General features: G+C 36.0%; 1 long non-coding RNA gene across 1 annotated transcript; it reads left to right on the top strand.

Moving 5' to 3' along the window:
* Positions 1-281: 281 nt before the first annotated feature.
* LOC129447429 (uncharacterized) lies at positions 282-7,011 on the top strand. Its single transcript, XR_012372503.1, has 2 exons — positions 282-2,630; positions 5,974-7,011. It is a non-coding gene; the product is annotated as an uncharacterized lncRNA (long non-coding RNA).
* Positions 7,012-8,156: the final 1,145 nt, after the last annotated feature.

The following is an 8,156-nucleotide window of genomic DNA, read 5'->3' as shown; positions in this document are numbered from 1 at the left end:
ATGAAATTAAAACTTTACATTTTAATTTTGTCCCTATTATTGCTTGGGCATGAATAAAAAGCCTTTTAAAAATGTATTTAAAGATTCCTTTTCAAGCTTGCCTTTTTATTTTAATATTGTCAGTCTTGACTCAAGATTATATTGAAAATGAAATGTCAAATCATCAATTTAGTTAAGTTTTCAATTTGGCCGGAATAATGCTTCATAACGTTAAAAATGAAAATGAAATAATTTAATATAATGTTTTAATTTTTATTTTAGCATTTCATTTTCAAATTTGGGACATATTTTGCGATTTTATTTTTTATTTTATAATTTAATTAATTATTTTATAATTTAATTAATTATTTTATAATTTAATTAATTAATTTAAAAAAAGACCAAAAAAACCTTCCATAACTGTGTGGCTGCATTAACGGAAGCCTATTGTGGATCTTGTAAGTCAATCTGAAACAGGACACGTTCCTCTCACGTCCCAATTCAACAAAGCCTCACATCTTTTAAACGTGGTGTTGATATATTTGTCGTTATGAAATGAAACTAAACACACACACCGAACTTTTACAATTATGTTATTGATAATGTTACCACGGACATGCATGCTTTTTTTACAAGTTCCTCAGGTCACATGAGCCCTTTTTTGCGGGCAGAGTGGTCGTAGACTCGTAACTTAGCTGCATGCGTGATCTGAGTTGCTTGGTTGCATTAGTATTAGCGATTGGAACTGGGAGAACAAGTGATTCAAGTGACTCAAGTGACTCGCACAACCCGGATCATATTAGTGAGTGACTCAGAATAACCCGAATCCTTAAAAAGATCCGGGTTGACCATCACTAATTACAATTACTGAAATTTAAATGAGTTCGTTACTCGCGTTACTCTATTTTGTAAAAAATAGACAACATATCTGACGTCGCAGGACCGTGGTTGGCGGCGCAAGATTCATTACACTTCATCATAGCTGACAGTGCATATAGAATGAACATGAAAAATCTATACGGGACAACATACCTTTGTTTAAAAATTGTGCGCAAGTCATAATCCATCCGGACTCCTGTTTGTAAATTATCTTCACCAAGTAATCCCGGCATGACATTAACTTGCATTTGTAGTCCACAAAAGTAATAAATCTGAGAAATGCTCATATATTCTTAGATGTTTACATCGGCCTTCATGGAAGAGAAAGATCCGCGATTGTTGTTTCCACTAAAATATTCACACTGCACTGTACGCCCGTGTTAAAAAAACTCCATAGCATGTGTGAGCTCGCTTTTAGTTTTAGTTTCAGTCTCTCCATATCCGAAAAAAACAATCCACTCGCTCTGTGTCCGTCCGACAAAACAATCCACGTTGCCTACTCCGTTTTCTGATTAAATATCTTCATTTAATCCTGTGTATCATTTAAATCCAACAGAAAATATATACAAACAGTATATGACCAAAGAGCACAGTCCCTGCCGCGAGCTTCACAAGCTGTGTTCCAATTCAAGGGCTGCACCCTACTAAGCATGCGATAAAAGGTGAGCACTCAGCCTTTCAAGGCGCTCAGAAGTTCGCGAAGAGAACTGAAATGAGACGGTCTAACCTTCGGAGGACCCATAATTTGCGTCACCTGCTGCACGCGCACCGCGCCTGTCAGCAGGACACAGCGGAGACGTTTCTAACTTATTAAAATAAATATGAAATCTGAAAAATTTTAATTTATTTTAGAAAATATGACATGTTGACACAATTGTCTCCAAATTTTTAAAGAGACACTACACAATTTTAACACATTAAATATTTTTGTAAACATGCAGAATATTTGTCTAAATGAACTAAATGATATACATTAATAAAGTAAGTTTACATATTAAGATCATTTCTAACAAAAATATTCAAAGGTTGAATCTAAAGCAAAACAGCCTCCTACAGTATGTGATATATTAGAGTCTTAAGGCCAATTCACACTGCACAGACAAATGCCAACAGACACCAACAGACAAGTTGGCAGTTGGATTTAGAATTTTATGAAAACTAACTGTCATGTTCACACTGCACCAACAGACACAGACAAACTGAGTCAGACAGATTGAAGTCTTGATTTGTAAAAATGGATGATCCTGTAACCACTATCAAAATTTACTGTTACTAATGTCTTTGCGTGTCATTCTTCGCTTGAAAAGACGGCAAGTTAAACGAAAGAGGCTTTGGGTAAAGCCATGGTTGCTGCGACGGGATAGACAGGGTGCCTACACGAATTTATGTAGAGAACTGCAGTCGGAAGATTTACAAAGCTTTCATAATAATTCAATAATTCAAAGGCAAAATACTAATTTCAGAGAGTCCATTTCACCAGGTGAACGCCTAATGATAACTCTTTGCTTCTTAGCAACAGGTAAGTTGTAATAGTTTATATTTCATCTTCCAGCAGTTTAAGTAATTTCAAGTGTTGATAGATAGGTTAATTAGCCAAGATATAGATTGAAATGTTCAATGTTGTAATTCTAAACATTTTTTTATTATTATTCACAGGGGAATCATTTCGTAGCCTGCACTACGCTTTTTGCATCGGATGCTCAACTTTAAGCGAGCTTATTCCTGAAACATGTAGAGCTATCTATCAGGTTCTCAAAGAAAAGCATCTTAAGGTAGGCATTCTAATCCTGAGCACTTTTTATTTTATATGTCAGTATATAATTACCTTATTGCAAAAGGTATCCAATTTTTTTTATTTAATTGAAGAAAGCAAATCGTTATGGGAGGGGAAGTGGTGCTGAACAAAGCCAATACTGTAAGCACTACAGTATCCCACGAAAATGAGTACACCCCTTTACATTTCAGCAACCATTTTAGTATTATCTTCTCAACGGACAATACTAAAGAAATGAAATTTTGATACTTTTAGAGTAGTAAATATGCTGCTTGTATACCAGTATAGATTTATACATCTATTTACACATATACAGTATTGTTCAAAATAATAGCAGTACAATGTGACTAACCAGAATAATCAAGGTTTTAAGTATATTTTTTATTGCTACGTGGCAAACAAGTTACCAGTAGGTTCAGTAGATTCTCAGAAAACAAACAAGACCCAGCATTCATGATATGCACGCTCTTAAGGCTGTGCAGTTGGGCAATTAGTTGAAGGGGGTGTGTTCAAAAAAATAGAAGTGTCTACCTTTGACTGTACAAACTCAGAACTATTTTGTACAAAAAAAAAAATTCTGGGATTTAGCAATCCTGTGAATCACTAAACTAATCTTTAGTTGTATGACCACAGTTTTTTTTTTAAAACTGCTTGACATCTGTGTGGCATGGAGTCAACCAACTTGTGGCACCTCTCAGCTGTTATTCCACTCCATGATTCTTTAACAACATTCCACAATTCATTCCCATTTCTTGGTTTTGCTTCAGAAACAGCATTTTTGATATCACCCCACAAGTTCTCAATTGGATTAAGGTCTGGAGATTGGGCTGGCCACTCCATAACATTAATTTTGTTGGTTTGGAACCAAGACTTTGCCCGTTTACTAGTGTGTTTTGGGTCATTGTCTTGTTGAAACAACCATTTCAAGGGCATGTCCTCTTCAGCATAGGGCAACATGACCTCTTCAAGTATTTTAACATATGCAAACTGATCCATGATCCCTGGTATGCGATAAATAGGCCCAACACCATAGTAGGAGAAACATGCCCATATCATGATGCTTGCACCTCCATGCTTCAATGTCTTCACTGTGTACTGTGGCTTGAATTCAGAGTTTGGGGGTCGTCTCACAAACTGCCTGTGGCCCTTGGACCCAAAAAGAACAATTTTACTCATCAGTCCACAAAATGTTCCTCCATTTCTCTTTAGGCCAGTTGATGTGTTCTTTGGCAAATTGTAACCTCTTCTGCACATGCCTTTTTTTTAAAAGAGGGACTTTGCGGGGGATTCTTTAAAATAGATTAGCTTCACACAGACGTCTTCTAACTGTCACAGTACTTACAGGTAACTCCAGACTGTCTTTGATCATCCTGGAGGTGATCATTGGCTGAGCCTTTGCCATTCGGGTTATTCTTCTATCCATTTTGATGGTTGTCTTCCGTTTTCTTCCACGTCTCTCTGGTTTTGCTCTCCATTTTAAGGCATTGGAGATCATTTTAGCTGAACAGCCTATCATTTTTTGCACCTCTTTATAGGTTTTCCCCTCTCCAATCAACTTTTTAATCAAAGTACGCTGTTCTTCTGAACAATGTCTTGAACGACCCATTTTCTCAGCTTTCAAATGCATGTTCAACAAGTGTTTGCTTCATCCTTAAATAGGGGCCACCTGATTCACATCTGTTTCTTCACAAAATTGATGACCTCAGTGATTGAATGCCACACTGCTATTTTTTTGAACACACCCCTTTCAACTAATTGCCCAATTGCACAGCCTTAAGAGCGTGCATATCATGAATGCTGGGTCTTGTTTGTTTTCTGAGAATCTACTGAACCTACTGGTAACTTGTTTGCCAGGTAGCAATAAAAAATATACTAAAAACCTTGATTATTCTGGTTAGTCACATTGTACTGCTATTATTTTGAACAAGACTGTACATGTATTATCACGTAGGGTCTACTCTAGTTTGTTAGCTATTTTGACAATAATGGCTGTATGTGAAGTTATTTTCAGAGAACAGTAAATCTACACTGCTACAAACAGCACATTGACTACTCTAAAATATATCCATATTTCATTTCTATAGTATTGTCCATTAAGAAGATATACTAAAATGGTTGCTGAAATGTGAATGGGTGTACTCATTTTCATGAGATATTGTATTTAGTTTAATGACAGGGTCAGTGTAACCTTTACACAATTTACCTTGGTATTACTGCAAATAAAAACAAAAAGTAGTGTAGTGAAACATGGTAACCACAAAGCAATCATAATTTTGTTACAAAAGAAAATATTTAACAATAGTCTGTATTATAAATCTGTCATTATACAAATCACAGTCAAAACGGGAAAAAAAACACATGGCTGTCCTATAGATCTATTTAAACCATGGTTTATTTAGTATCCTAAGTGTAAACATTGAAAAGAGATTAATGCAATAACTGATTGTTGTTCACTACATCGAGAGCTGCTTATAAAGACTTGATAAAGAAAGAAATGTGCTTCCTTTTTTAAATGCTGTTATCAAATGGTAGATTCTAATAAAATATTATAACAGTTTCTGTACAGGTTTGGGAGGAAACAAAAAATATTTTTGGGAATGAGACAAGAATAAAAACAATCATTTGAATTGAAGTGATTCTTTATTGAATTGCATCAGTCAATTATTATTTTACATTCTTACACTAAAACTAAAATAAAACAATGGAACAGGATAAACTTGGAAAATACATACATGTGTAACTATTGGCAAATACAGTCAAATCAAAATATACAGAACAAACAAACAAAGACCTGAACCTGCACCCATAAAAAAATAAATTAATGCAGTTTAGTCGTTTGTGTATTACAGTGGATGTAAATATGTAAGTGCATATTGGCTTGATGAAGGACGAGGGGAAAACAGTATCTGATGAATTTGAAATTGTATATATTGTAGGTGGTGTGGATCGTCAATTGCTCTTAACTGTTGCTCCATAAACTGACAAAAGGCATGTATGCTGTCATTCTTGGGTGGCTGCAGATTGTGTTGGTGATTCTCTGTCAGCACTTTTAGAGTTTCATTTATTGCCCCAAGAATGACAAGGTCTTGAGCCTAAGCAGGGTCAGGTTGTCTTTTACGGCGTTTTTTTTTTTGTAGTCTACTATGTGGGATGGCTTCCTCTTCTTCTTCCTCCTCCTCTTCCTTGTCTTGTTCTTCATCTTCTTTATCCTCTACTCTATCCTCACCTCTGTCTTTACTTTCACCCTCCTCAGTTGAAGTAGTAGTTGAAGAGTCCTGTAAAATATTTTTTTAAATGATTCATTCGTGGTTTATTTACAAATGTACTATTCTCTTTTCCAGTGCCCTACAACAGCAGATGAGTGGATAAAAGTGTCTGAAGGATTCCAAACCACTGCAAAATTTCCCAATTGCCTAGGGGCTTTGGATGGCAAACACATACGGATTAGACCCCCACCTCAATGCGGAGCACAGTTCTTCAATTATAAACACTTTAATTCAATTGTTATGATGGCTTTGGTTGACAGCAATTATAGATTTCTTTATGTTGATGTAGGGTGTAATGGAAGGGTGTCTGATGGTGGAGTTTTCAGAGGGACAACACTACAAGAGTCTTTAGAGCAGAGAACTGCAAACATTCCCCAACCCACCCCATTGCCAGGGACAGACATTCCAATGCCTTTTTTTGTTGTGGCAGATGAAGCTTTTCCTCTGAAACCTTACTTAATGAAGCCTTTTGCCAGGAGGGGGCTTTCAAGAGAGCAGAGAGTCTTCAACTACCGGCTATCACGTGCCCGCCGTATTGTTGAAAACACCTTTGGCATCTTTGCTAACAGATTTAGGGTTTTTTTAACCACAATTAACCTACAACCAAATGTTGTGGAAGATATTGTTCTTGCATCTTGTGCCCTTCACAACTATTTACATGACGAATGCGTCAACGCTTATATGTGTGAAATACCTGATCAGGATGGGCAAGAAACATGGAGGCAAGATCCTACCATGCAACAGGCAGCACTGCCAAGGTCCACAAATGCAAGTAATGAAGCCAAATTATACAGAGAAAGGCTGATGGAGTACTTTAATTCAGAGGCAGGAGCTGTTCCTTGGCAATGAGATAGAATATAGTGGCACAATTTCTGTGTCAATCAATACCCAGATAATATATATAAGTTAAAATGATAGTGAACAAATGATAACAGTAAAAAAATAGATTCAGACTATACATTCTTTATGGTTCTTTTAAAACTTTTTTTATACAGGTTGAGGTGACCTATTAATGGCATTGAGCTAAACTGCTGTACATATTTCTCAGTCCCCATATCCAATTAAACATACTGTACTGTACTGTATTGAATAAACTTACATTGTGAACATCAAGGTTTGATGTCGAGGGTCTCTTTCTCATGTGCAGCTCTAAAAACTTAAGTCTCCTCAGGAACCACTCCTGCCTTGGAGTATGATTACTGCCGCTTCCAGATGGATTTTAAGTATCTGTTATACTGTGTCCTCATATTTTCTATTTTCTTCTTTACCTCAGCTTCTGTGAAACCAAAACAATGACAAATGAAGATGATATAGTAATGTGGAGTAAACGCAAATAACTGCATTATACACAAGTCAACATTTGAAGTTGAAACCTTTCATAAAAGTAGAAATACCATAAACATTTTTGATAAACTTTTTTGATCCACTTCAAATGTTAACTAGTATATTTGTTTGGCACATGAAGCCTATATTACTGTACAAGCAGTGCTGTATGCTAACTTGCACACATCATAGGGAGGTTACAAGTTTTGTAGCGCAGGTCAGCACAACTGTAGCACAAGTATAAAACATGTTGCATCTCTGAAAACAACTACAAGTTTTGCAGTTTATTAATACACAAATACACTGTAATATACACAAGTAGTAAATAACTATAGGTTAAATAGCTAACTGGTTAAGTTAAATTGTCAACATTAACAAGACTTTTACAACCAAACAAAGTTTAATCATGTGTAGCAAATTTAAATTCAGAAATAAGCGAGCTACAAAATTACAACAACATTTAATGTTACTTTGTAGCTTTTCAGTGCAAGCCCGTTTACCAAACAACTTTGTAACTATTTGCTTACTAGCACATTGAAACGCAACTGAGTATATCTACATATGAGTAATCATATTAACAACGTTGTCAGCCAAGTTTATTGTATTCATAATTGTGTATATTAAAGTTGTTTTAAAGTATTGAGGTAAAACATAGAGATACTAACCTGAAACCCCAAGCGCTGTAGCGATCGATCTAAACGCATTCCCTCTTGCGTTGCGGTTGGTGTAAATGGACACACCCACTGCATACAGCTCTGGTCTCTCTTCCCAAAGATCCACTAACTCCTCTTCTTTCTGATTTGTCCAGAAACCTGCCATTTTTACTTTAACTCAGCCCCTTTTACTACCCGTCTTTTCAATGGACTTGCCTCGTCGTCATGGCAACGTTTCGCAGATATGTCAGAGTTTGTTTGCGTTTGTTGGAAAAGTATACC

This window comes from Misgurnus anguillicaudatus, chromosome 12 (genome assembly GCF_027580225.2).
Source record: "Misgurnus anguillicaudatus chromosome 12, ASM2758022v2, whole genome shotgun sequence".
In the NCBI taxonomy this organism is placed as follows: Eukaryota; Metazoa; Chordata; class Actinopteri; order Cypriniformes; family Cobitidae; genus Misgurnus; species Misgurnus anguillicaudatus.
Note: the sequence above shows the minus strand (reverse complement) of the source record. Positions and strands in the feature narration are given on the sequence as shown.